Source organism: Leptonychotes weddellii, chromosome 6, assembly GCF_054177405.1.
Source record: "Leptonychotes weddellii isolate Sample4059 chromosome 6, ASM5417740v2, whole genome shotgun sequence".
Lineage (NCBI taxonomy): Eukaryota > Metazoa > Chordata > Mammalia > Carnivora > Phocidae > Leptonychotes > Leptonychotes weddellii.
Genome location: NC_138374.1, coordinates 11,226,137 through 11,239,275, shown reverse-complemented (window position 1 = coordinate 11,239,275; position 13,139 = coordinate 11,226,137).

Sequence of the window (13,139 nt, the reverse complement as noted above, 5' to 3'; positions counted from 1 at the left end):
CAGGTTCCTGCTCCCTTGTCACAGGTGCGAGCGTGCGTGCACGTGTGTGTGTGTGAACATCAGATCCCAGCAATTACCATCATCTGTCTGAGTAAGGCCCCTTGCCTGTAAATGTTTTATTTTTTCCCCTTGTCTCCCTTTATAGGCACTTACTCTAATGATTTCATATATATATCCTTGAATATACACGTAAATCCTTGAAATAAGTGCTGTGGGCTTGATGGGAGGCTTAATTTACATAAATGTTATTGTGCCATAAATCTTGTTCTGGGGACTCATTTTGTTCATTCAATACTAGCTTTTAAGGTCTATCCCTTTCGCCATGTGTCTTCTACTTCACCGCTTGTACCTGCCACCTTGCCTGCCCGGGGAGACGGCATAGCCTGCATCAAGGGGGGACGCTTCAAATCGGCGTGGAAGAGGTGAACTGTGTGGACAGCCTCTCTCTGCCTCAGTACAGAAGAAGCTGCTGTGTCGGAATGCAGGCTGCGCTGGTTTTCTAAGAGGCCTCGAACATATAGCGACTTCAGCGAAGAAGCTTCTTTTCCTTCCAGGGGCTCTGCCACCCAACATGGGGTTCCCATCTCTGGGCACAGTTCTCCTGGCTCCTTGGCCAGAAGGAAAGCGTCAGAAGTCCCAGGAAACACACGCCCAGCCCTTTCCCTGGCAAGACCCAGAAGTAAGATACCTCTTGTGCTCACAGCCCACACGGCCATCGCTTGCTGCAAGGGAGGCTGGGGATGTCACACATACCCAGCTAACGTTCTGTTCCTTGTCAAAGGAGCGGTTCCTGTGACGGCTAACCGTCTGTCACGCGGCACTGCTCCTAAGCTGGTGGGCAGGCTGTGCTTCGTGGCCCTGATCGTGCTTTCTGCTCTGAGCCGCCCAGGGTCCCCCCCTCTGGGGCTGTCTCATGGGAATGCACAAGGCTGCCAGGTCCGTATTTGCGCACAAGAGGCACTCTTGTCTTTGTTGTTTCTCTAGCCTGGCTCTACTTTCTATCTGATTTCCTCACTTCCCTAATTTCTGCGTGATGGGAAACGATTTGTTATTTATAATCCATCTGCATTCTAAGAAGAGGGGCTCCCACAAAGAATCCTCTGTTTGCTAAGTGGGGAGGGAAGGGGGAGAGAGATTGAGATTGCCCAGCCTAGGGAATAGGATGGAGGTACGGGAGATGGACAATGTAGTCACTGGGGGAAAAAAAACCCACAAATATCTTGAGGGAAGTTGGACACAGCTTTATTGTTGTAAGAAGTAACGTCTCACAAACCTTCAGGAAACCCTAAACCTTTCACCGGGGAATTTGGCATTTGATAGAGGAGGAATTAAGGACTGGATCCAGAAAGTGCTGAGTCTGGCACGCAGCTGGGCGCGAGGTGAAAGTAGCAGCTGTCCGTGGGGTCCCGGTCGTTTCAGGTTGAAATTCCACGTGTCAGAACCAGCCTCGATCCTTCTGGTTTGGGGAAGAGGGTGTCTCAACTGCTGAGAATGTGTTGTTGCTGGGTCACTGGCTCCACCTAACGGTGCTCAGCCACTGCCCCAGGTCCTTCCCAAAGGAGCCCAGGGAGATAGGCACGCAGCCCGGAACTCAAGGGCAAAAGGATTTTGTCCAGGTGAGGAGACTGAGGCCAGGGTGAGTGGCAGGTCAAGGTTACCCAGCTGTTCAGTAGTGCTGCAAAGTCCTGCCTCCGGGTCTCTGGAAGTCCCACCCTGTGCTTTCTCCTCGGGGTGCAGGGTGCTTTTTTTGATGCCAACAACCACCTGGAAGAGTCACAGCTTCCGTCTGGTTTCCCCCATCTTTAGGACATGTCTCTTCTATTCATTCAAAATAGAAATCCAGGCTGGTTGAGCTCCCACAGTAGGAAAAGTAGAGAAAAGAGCTGGATGCAGAGGTCAGCTTGGTTCCTTCCCGGCTCAACGCCTTTGGTGAGGCTGTGCCCACCCCCGGGGGTAAGAACATCCTCAGTCATGTTTATCTTGGAAAATCCTGCTTATTTGATAAAACCAAGAGAAAACTGGACTGCTTCTCCCCATTTTGAGTCCACTCTGACCTCTGTCCCCTTCGCAGCCCCTCCAACGCCGGCTGCCCACCCTTGTCCCGGACATCAGCTCTCTCCTGCCTGGACTTCCTCCTTCTCGAGGTTTTATTTGTTTGGCTGAGGGTCCCCGTGAGACCAGCCAGGGACAGTGATTTATCCTTCTCCTGTTCCCCACGGTATTCTGTAAGTTCTGGTTAAATTAAACCCAGATGAAGCCGACTTGACAACTTCCAGATTTAGCTGAAGCCGCCGTGAGCAGGAGGGCACCAGAAGACATACTGTTGGTTCCAGTCAGTTGGGAGGCGTCAAGGGAAAAAAAAAAAAAAAAAGCTTTCTCTGGAGATAGAGGGAGACAGTATTGTATCTGCTTTGTAAATTCAACCTTTGCCTTTTTCCTTCCATTCCTTGAAGGCAAAGCAGTGATTTTACAAGAGAAAGGATTGATGTGTACAATGTCTGTTCACCTTCCTCCTTTTCACTGAAATGGCCCTGGAGCCGAAGCAGACACCACTGGGGAAGAGTTCAACTTGGAGCAGAGAGCAGGTGGGCTTTGGTGTCTCTAAGATGTGAGGAGTGGGGCACAGTCCCCGCAAGGAGCAGTAAGAGGACTTGTGCTGACGGGTGTCTCCGCCCTCCTCAGCCCAGCCCCCTCCCTGCCATCCCAGGAGTCCTGAGACTAGCAGCTTTCACGCAGCACATCCTCTGGATTAATTCCAAGAGTGGAACTCCTATCTCCTGCAGCATTAGCCTTTGCCTGCCCTGCTTCATTATTCCAGCGAGGTCTGGTGTCCGGAGCAGCCATCCCTAAGCTCGGTGGTTCAAGGTTACAAACTCCTAACATCCAAGTCTGGGCAGAGTTCTGGGCCAGAACCCAGAGACAGGAACAGGGGAAATGGGAAAATAGTCTCACTGCACATCCCCCGCCCCCCAAAAAAACAACTGCTCTGAAAGAGTCTCATGGGAGACACAAGCAGGTCAGGGAGAAGGATGGCTAAAGACAGGCATTACACTTGGGAATAAGCTTGTTGTGGTTGGAACACACGCATGAGGGAGGAGGCATTGGGGTGAGTGGATGCCCAGAGGTGGTCATCCGGAAGGCTTCACGGAGGAAGGAGTAGAGAGCTTTCCTAACCACTTTCTGGTGAGGGGGCTGGCTGTGGTGGGAGCATGTGGTGAGGACATGGGCTGTGGCTGGCTGTGATGCTGGGTGAGTCACCCGACCTCTCTGAGCCTGTTTCCTCTTCTGTAAATCAGTTTCGTACAGCCCTGACCTCCTAGCGCTCCTATGAGTCTAGACGAGACACTGCATAATGGGCTCCGGGCAGGCCCTTGCACGTGGTTCGTGCTCAGTAAATGTGAGCCGTCATATCAGTCCTTTACGGCTGTTCTCGGGGCTCCCAACGTTCCTTGTCTTGTTTCTATCCCACAGTAGCCTTGAGGAGTAGGTAAGATTGTTGTGCTTATTTCCAAGACTTGGAAGCTGAGGCTCAGAGAGATTGAATGATTTCCTGAAGACCCTGGACCCTGGGTCCATCAGCCTCCTCACCCCACCGCTCCATGTGAGGGCAGAACATCAGAGCGGTGGGTGCTGCTAAGATCACCAAGGAGCTTCTGACCTTGCAAAGCAGTTCATGCAGCACACACAGAGTCACTCATTTAATTCCTTCATAAAATAGAGAGGGCAACCATTCTCAAGCTCCACAGCTTGGGGTTAAGAGTGGGGATTATGAGCCAGATTGCTGGGTTCATCTCCAGACTCCACCACACATTAGGTATATGGCTGTGGGCCATTACTTAAACTCTAAGTGGGCTCAGTTTTCCTATCTCTAGAATGGACACAGTAATTTGTGTCCCTATCTCATAAGATCAAATGACTGGCACCTGGCACAGAGTTAGTGTTCAGTGAACCGTAGCTGTGATGATCCCCATTTTACAGACGGGAACCTGAATCCTAGAGGAGCAGAGGCTTAAACCTCGGTTTGTAGGATTCTTCCTGTTCTCCCTTAAGGGCCTGGCCCATCTGCTCCAGACTAGATTCGCCAGCTGGAGCACGTCAGCGCCTGCGTCAGCCGCCCGCCCAAATGAGCAACCACCTCTATCTAACTGAATCCGTGCATAATGCCTCCTACTATCATGGGATTCTTTCGAAAGTATTAAATAGATTTATTTTTATTTCCAGCAGCTTCGTCGCTTTTTAGCCCAAATCAAGAATTTAAGTCTCAAGTGTAAAGAGCCATATAATTACGACAGAGATTAAATCAGCATTGAAAGGCTAATTTTGACGTGTGCCTTGAGCAAGGAAAGTCAGAATGAAATAAGCAGGTTGAAGGCACACTCGGATTCTAGACTAGGAAGAGAAATGCCTTCAAGTTCAGGTGAAAACACTGGAAACGTGATGTGCTTTTTTTTTTTCCATGCCTAATAAAAATCTAATTAAGTCCCAGAGTTTGCCACTCCAACTCCAACAAAAGCATGATGTGATTTAATAAACAGGAAAATGCTCAAGGGCGGTAGGATCACGCACAAACAGATTCAAGCCATCAAGACGTGGTGTTGCCAGGATTTATATAAAACTGATAGTAAGCACAGTCTACAAATTTGAGAACTATTGCCAAACTGTGTATGAGTACCCGATGCTTCCAAAACAATTTTAAAACATCAGTAGTATAAACTCTCATTTACAAATGATGTCTGATCTCAAATCTTTTCTTCCCACTCAAAGATAAGGGCTTGGAAAACAAAGATGGAGTACCTGTTATTTTTCAAGGGTCACAGGGCTAGAGTAGAGAATCTCTTCCCCAGGACAGAGGCAAGTCATGTGGACAAGGTGTGAGGGGGTTACCAGGCTGTACGCGCAGCCCGAGCTCACTATGATGGGCAGTCATTAAGAAAATGAACACATATTTAGATAGCATTAATAATAATAATTACAATGATGATTAATAGGAGCATAGGGTCTGAGTATAAGGAAATGCCTGTCCCCATATTTCACTTATTTACTTAAGGCTCAGCCTGCCCTGAAGCCAGTCTGGAAGAAAGACGTGGGCAAACTGGTGTGTATATGACAAGAAGAAGTGCAAACTGATAAGAAACCTACAAGCCACATCCAGGAGGAAAGAGGAAGGCTCTGGAACTGTTTAGGTTAAAGAAACAAAAGAAGAGCAGTTAACAAGACCTAGGTGTACAGCAGGAGACACTGAGGGCTCCAGAAAATTTACATGTGAGATTGTCTTCAATAGGAAGTGTCCTACAAATATATTCTTCATTAATGGATTTTTACTCATAAGAATATAGCAAGCAGACTCGTTTAAATGCAAAAATATTATTTGTGCACATATTTTTCTTGAATATATTTTTAAATGAGTTAACTATATTCAATGACTATATCATCTTAAGGCTATAGTCTTATGAACATGTTCTTATAAATATATTCATGTCGCCTCCGCTTCCCGTCGTTTCCTCTGGGACTCCCACCTCTGTGGTCCTCATCATTAGTCTCTGTTCTCCAGCCTGACGTCAGCAACAGGGAGTGAGGGCAAAGACAAACTGAACTTCTTTAAAACACTTCTATGAAGCCAAAGGGAAAATCAGTAAGTTAAAACGACCTAGTTTTATTTGATTTTTTTTTTTTTTTTAGTCAATGTGGTGAACTGACCATGGGTATTCAGCAAATTGATCTTTTGTGAATTAACCCGGTGGCAGGTTATCTGGAAGAGGTAGAAAGGTGTGCTTTTTAGCTGGCCCCAAGTCCAGTATGACCTCATTGTGTTAGTTGGTATCAAAATCATTAAAATAAATCGGTACATTGGCTAATAAGAAAGCGATACATATTTAGATAACATTATTAATGTTAATGACCCTTCTTGACCATGGGTGATTGAGTCAGAGATAGTCAGCTGACCCTGACCCAAGCAAGGCCATCAGAAGTCTTCCCTAAGACTTCTCAAATTGAAAGTGGGAAGGGAACAAGCCCTCCCTAAGATAGATCCTTGTTTCACTCACCAGGTAAAATAAGCCCCCACCTGCAGGGAAAGAATAGAGCTGACCGGCACAGAGTAGCAAAGGACATGGAACAAGAGAGCATATTAACAGTGTCCAAGCACCCGGATCCCACTCTTCCTGAAGCCCAGGAGGAGAAGGTGGCTAGTTCCAGTCTCACTGGATGGGTCAGGCCACGCCTAGAATGAATCTTAGAAGATGAGAGAGATTGAAAGAGGAAAAAAAAAAACAAACCCAAAGACCTGGGAGGTCAGAGTGGCCCAGCCCCGAGATGCCAGTGGTGCACGTGGCTGGGCAGTCTGGACGAGGAGAGTTAGGTGCACAGAAGAGTCCGGCTGGGGAGACAGGCCACATCTGGAAGAGCCCTCCAGCCAGGCTAAGTAGCTGGAGCTTTACTCTCTAGGAACCGGGACCCCCTGATGGGGGCCTTCAATAGGGGAATGAAGCTCACTGGGGTTAGGGAGGATGAAAGGGACTGAATGGGGAAAGGCAGGAGATGGAGTGCCCATTGGGAGTTCCAGGGGAGCAGTGAGGGGAGCCCACTGACGCAGGGAGAGTGTCGGAACCACCCTTCAGCCCTTCCCACCACTGGGTGTGCCAAACTTCTGTGTGGGGCTGGGGTTGGGGAGAGGGACCTCAAAGGGAAGGAAGCGGGCCAGGCAGCAGCCTTCTGACTGTTTCACACGCTACCCAGAGCACCTCACGCGGGTACACCTGCCCGTCCTGGGTTCCTCAAATGCCGGCCCGGCGCATCTCCCCTCTAGGTCTGCCCGACCCGTGCGTTTCTCCCGCACTTGCCAATTTAGCTCTTATATCTACTGGCAGAACTTGGTTCCCCGTTCTAAACCAGAGATCCCCTCTGACCCATACGTTCTACCCAACTTCTTATCTCTCTACAAAAAAAGGAGCTCAGATATCATAATTTCTTCCATCTGCCCTTTCTGCTTCATTTTCCCCCTCCTCTTGTTCTACACTAAAACATACTGCCGATAAAATAATAATGCTATCCCCGTTGACATGATTTCCCTTATGAGGCTATATAATCAATTCCTAAACCCGTTCTTGGGCAGAGGGTCACCCTCTTACCCAGCCCAACTGCTATACCAAGGAGCTGGGTTTTTTTTACCACTGCAGATGGAGGGCTTTGCTTCTTTGTCCCTTTGTCCTGTGCACCTCATAACCCCTGCCAGTTGTTGGAATGGTTTTTTTAAGTGCCGTGCTGCCCATAGTCAAGGTAAGTTTCTTCCACGATGAGAAAAGGCACCTTCATTTTTTGCCACTGCATTGCAGGGCCTTCTGAGATGTCAACAGTGATGTCCTTTTAAAAGCACTGTTCCTCGGGGCAGGAAAAGATGCAACCCGCTGCGATAGCACTCTGGCTTGTGGGCTCCTCCAAACAGAGCTCTTCCCTGTCCTTCCACTGGGGTATCCCCAGTATCCCCCAGGTGGGAGTGCAGGGGGCGGGGACAGGGGCGGGGTGGGGGGCAATAAAGCCTGGGGCAAACAGGCCTCTGCAAGGTGCAGACAGGCCCATTGTGCCCTCTCCTCCAGAAGGGATCAGCGACCTGTCTCCAGGGCCCACTGCTTTAGTTTCTGGTCAAGAAGCAAGACGGACATCCGTTTCCCTGGCCAGGACGTGGGACACAGCCTTACTTTCCTTTCGGCCATGCTCAGAGCTGGGCAGTACCCAGCCCCCCATCCACTTCTGGCCCAGCTCTCCCATAACAGTCCCAGACTCTTGGTGGGGATCCTTGCGCCCTGATGGCATCAGGCAGCACTGTCGGCCTTGGGGTCAGCCACCAGCGCCGTCCACCCAGTGAGCTCACAGCGAGGGCACGGTACTCGACAACCTACCTCCTTTTACGCATGTCTTTCTACCTTTCCCATAATTACCGCCCACGAATCTCCTAGGTCAACAGAACGTGTGTTTAAATAACTCTTTCCCTTGAGGTCTACAAATTTCCATTTCCTTGGCTCGTTTTGACTCTTGAGCTTTCTGGAACTGACTTCAAGGTGGGTAGGTGTAGGCATCGCCTGTCCTAGAACATCATCCCTTGCAGACCAACCATCTGAAAAGAGAAACCCAAACCTCTCCCCAGAGAACCACCCAGGAGCCCTAAGGTACAGAGCGTCCAATGTAATTAAAAAAAAACATTTTCATGCACTTAAAAGATACAACTGAAAGAGAAAGAATAACAAAATATCAGCTCCTACAGTTTTGTTCAAAATCCTCCTCTAATTTTCTCCACTGGAGCTCCATATTTGAATGTTTTTGAACAAACAAACAAAAAAAAAATAGTCTCTTTCTCCGTTACTCTCATACTGGGCTTCTATCATGTTCACATTCCTGTGACCAGATGTGCAGGCTTTTTTTCCCCTTCCAAGCAATTCTGCAAGTCTGATCAATAGTCGTATCGATCATGTTGAGAAAATAGATTCTGGCTGAGGGGAGGGAAGGATGGGCGGCAGATTCCAGGGGCTCTGGCTTGTGGGCTGGGAAGAGAAGCACGCTTGGGGGAAGATGATTGTTTCGCTTTGGGGCATGCTGTGTTTGAGATGTTGTTGTCCAACCAGGTGGAGATGCCATGCGGACGTATGAGTAGCTTTGATGGGTGCTTTCCTGTGCAGATGGGAGGTAAAGCCATGGGCACGGACCATCTGCCAAGCATGCTATCACGGGGGCTTCTGATGCCTGCGAGGAACTGGAGCATCTGAGCCAGGGGGATCAGCCAATTCTGGGGGGAAAAAAGGAATCGAAGAAGTTTTGCCATCCAGCAAAGCATCAGGGTGGTCAGCACATTTTGACCACAGAACAAGCTCTGTATCTAGCAGTGCTACTCTTTCAGTGAGAAAATGCAACAGAAAAGCTGAGGCCCAGAGCCCCAGGAGCCACGTCCCCTGCAGGTCAGAGCGGCTTCACACAGGTCCTTTTTTCTCGCCACACTAAGGACTCTCTGGAGACATAACTGCCTTGACACGGCCAGCATGAAAACTCCATGAAAAGCCTCAGATGGAAAGGAAGAGGAAGGTCACAAGACAGCCAGTTGGAGGTTGGTGGGGTCTGCGCCTTCTGCCCCCCACCCTCACCCCACAGGGAGAAGGGCAGTGCCGCGAATAGGGCCACGGGTCAGAGGGCCCTGAGGGCCAGATCTCAGCGCTGCCTTGCAGATCAGCTGCACTGAATCAGGGAGCAGAAAAGAGTTGGGGACAGCAATTCTGTGACCAATGCAGCCCCTCTCCCCTCTGGATCTCCCCAGGCTTTCGCAGGGAGCGGTGGGGATGATTCTTCTGCCAGTCCGTTCCCATACTCATTTCTGAGCATGCAGCGGATGTTCAGAAAAGGATGGGGCCTGTGCAAGGGCTGCTGGGACCTTCCCCAACCCCTCAGCCCTCAGCTTTCTGGTGCCCCCCACAAGCTAGGGGACCCCCAAGATATTGTGGAAAGATTCCCTGAGCTAACGAGGTCTGAAAGCTGATGCCATATCTACTTGTGACTTGCTGTGTGATTATGGAAAATTACAACTTCTCTGTGACTACTTTCCTCGTAAGATGCGTGAGAGGCAGTTAGCACAGTAGAGGCTCGTGGCAAACGCTCCATGAATATCAGCTATTTTTATGACAATGAGAATGAAAATGTTGATGGGCATTTGGACTAATGACCCTCCCGAACTTGTAGTGGGACAAACAAAACATCTGTTTGTAATAAGCTGATACAATAATAATCACAGACACTGTTTACTAAGCACCTGTGTGCCAGGTACTGGAGCCACGTCATTTCCTTTACTTCTCAGACACACCTTGCAAGGCAGGTGATCTCAGCCCCTGTTTGGAAGATGACAAAACTGAAGCCCAGAAAGGTGAAATAACTTGCCCAAGGTCCCCAGCTAACAAACGGCAGAGCTTGAATTGGAAACCAGGTCTTTCCATTATCCCACTGAAGCCACCTCTGTAAAAAATGGAGAAGCCCTATCAAAACAGCACGCTGCTTACAAGAAATAAACATATAGATCCATAGAATAGAATAGAATAGAATAGAATAACTAGAATAGAGAGCCCAGAAATAAATCCAAGCATCAACAGCCAGTTGATCTTCAACAAAGTTGCCAAAAGCATACAATGGGGAAAAGGCAGTCACTTCAATAAATGGTGTTGGGAAAACTGGCTATCCATATGCAAAAGAATGAAAACGGATCCTTATCTCACACCATATACAAAAATCAATTCAAAATCGATTTAAGACTTTTTTTTAAAGATTTTATTTATTTATTTGAAAGAGAGAGAGCACAAGCAGGGGGAGGGGTAGAGACACAAGGAGACTCCCCACTGACCTGAGCCCAAGGCAGATGCTTAAAACTGAGCCACCCAGGCACCCCTAAAGACTTAAACATAAGATTTGAAATTATAAAACTACTAGAAGAAAACAAGGGGATAGCTTCTTGATATTGGTGTGGGCATGCATTTTTTGGATACGACACCAAAAGAACAGGCAACAAAAGCAAAAATAGATAACCAAGATTGTAGCAACAACGTAAAAAGCTACTACATAGCAAACAAAAAAGCAAAAAGGCAATCTATGGAATGGGAGAAGATATTTGCAAAGCATATATCTGATAATGGGTTAATATCCAAAATACTCATATAATTCCATATAAAAAAACCCAATTAAAAATGGGCAAATGGCCTGAATAGACATATCTCAAAAGAAGACATACAAATGGCCAATAGGTACATGAAAAGATGCTCTACATCATTCATCATCAGGGGAATGCAAATCAAAACCACAATGAGATATTACCTCATACGTATTAGAATGGGAATTAGCAAAAAGACAAGATAACAAGTGTTGTCAAGCATGTGGAGAAAAGGGAACGTTGTACACTGTCAATGAGAATTTAATTTGTATAGCCATTATGAAAAACAATATACAGTTCCCCCCAAAATTAAAAATAGAACTACTTTATGATCCAGTATCCCACTTCTGGATATATATCCAAAGGAACTGGATCTCAAAGAGATATCTGCACTCCCATGTTCATTGTAGCATTATTTACAATAGCCAAGATATGGAAACAACCTAAATCTGTCCATCAACAGATGGATAGAGAAAATGAAATTAATCTCAAGTGTTCTCACTACAAACAAAGAAAAGGTAACTATGTGAGGTGATGGGTATGTTAATTAGCTTGACTGAGGTGATTATTTCACAATGGATACATTTATCAAAGCATCAATTCATATCCCTTAAATATATTCAATTATTTGTCAATTATACTCAATAAAGCTGGGGAAAAGAAAGAGAGAGAAGCCCTATGCCTAAAGTGGTCACCTAATTTATAGTGAGTGCAAACATTTCATTGGGTGACCAACTGTTTTGGTTTATCCAGAACGGGGGAGTTTCTTGGGACATGAAACTTTCTTTTTTTTTTTTTTTTTTTAAAGATTTTATTTTTATTTATTTGAGAGAGAGGATGAGAGGAGAGAGAGAGCACATGAGAGGGGGGAGGGTCAGAGGGAGAAGCAGACTCCCTGCCAAGCAGGGAGCCCGATGTGGGACTCGATCCCGGGACTCCAGGATCATGACCTGAGCCGAAGGCAGTCGCCTAACCAACTGAGCCACCCAGGCGCCCGGGACATGAAATTTTCAGTAATAAAACTGGGATAGCCCTGGGCAGACCAGAACATTTGGTCACTTTACTTTTGAGAGTGAAAAGGAACCCGATTATTCATTCAATTTGTGCTACTTTCTTTTTTTTTTAAGATTTTATTTATTTCACAGAATGAGAGATAGTGAGAGCAGGAACACAAGCAGGGGGAGTGGGAGAAGGAGAAGCAGGCTTCCCAATGAGCAGGGAGCCCGATGTGGGGCTCGATCCCAGGACCCTGGGACCATGACCTGAGCTGAAGGCAGATGCTTAACAACTGAGGCACCCAGGCGCCCTGTGCTACTTTCTTATTCTCGTTATGATTTCTTCTTTGACCAATGGATTGTTTAAAAGTGTGTTGCTTAATTAACAAAATATTTGGAGAGTTTCTATTTTTGTATTTCAAATGTAATTCCATTTTGGTTACAGAACATTATTTATGGGGCACCTGGGTGGCTCAGTCGTTAGGCATCTGCCTTCGGCTCAGGTCATGGTCCCAGGGTCCTGGGATCGAGCCCCGCGTCGGGCTCCCTGCTCAGCCGGGAGCCTGCTTCTCCCTCTCCCACTCGCCCTGCTTGTGTTTCCTTTCAAGCTGTCTCTCTCTGTGTGTCAAATAAATAAATAAAATCTTTAAAAAAAGCATTATTTATATAATTTTAACTTTTTGAAATTTATTGAGACTTGTTTTGTGGTCCAGCATATGATCTATCTTGGAGAATCTTCCATTTGCAGGGGAAAAGAGTATGTGTTTTCCTATTGTTGGGCAGAGGTTCTATAAATGTCAACCAGTTTAAATATGTTGATAGTTTTGTTCAGATCTTCTGTATGCTTCGTCTACTTGCTCCATCAGTTATGGGGGGGGGTAATAAAATTTCCTGCTATGATAGATTTGTCTATTTCTCCCTAAAGGGAGTTCTGTCACTTTTGCTTCTTGTGTTTTGAAGCTCTGTTACTGGGTGCGTTTACTTTTAGGCTTGTTACATCTTCTGATGAATTGGCCTTTTTCATTATTATGAAAGGTCCCTCTTTATCCTTTGCAATATTTATCTTGAAGTTGAGATTAAATAATTCACAAGCTCCCTCTCACTAAAAAAGAAAAAGTTAAGAAAGTATGCATGTCCCTGCAGCAGCCCTGACTCATTTAAAGTCAGAGATAATCTGTGGGGTTCTTTTCACTTCCTTTCTTGGAACATGACATATCTCAACACTTAGAACATCCATTTATACAGAAAGAAATGTTTTGATTGGTTTAAACCTTCCCAGATGTGATTCCAACTTGGCTGCAAGAGAAGCAGCTATTTCTGTCAGCTGGGCTGATAATGCTTTTTGTCTTGGGAAAAAGCAGCAATTTATCAGCTCTCTCAGACCCAGTTCGCTGGGGTTGGGGGACAGATGCTAATGTTGCCCTTTGGAAACCTCAGAAACACAGGCGACCTTCTCGGGTAGCGGGCTCCTT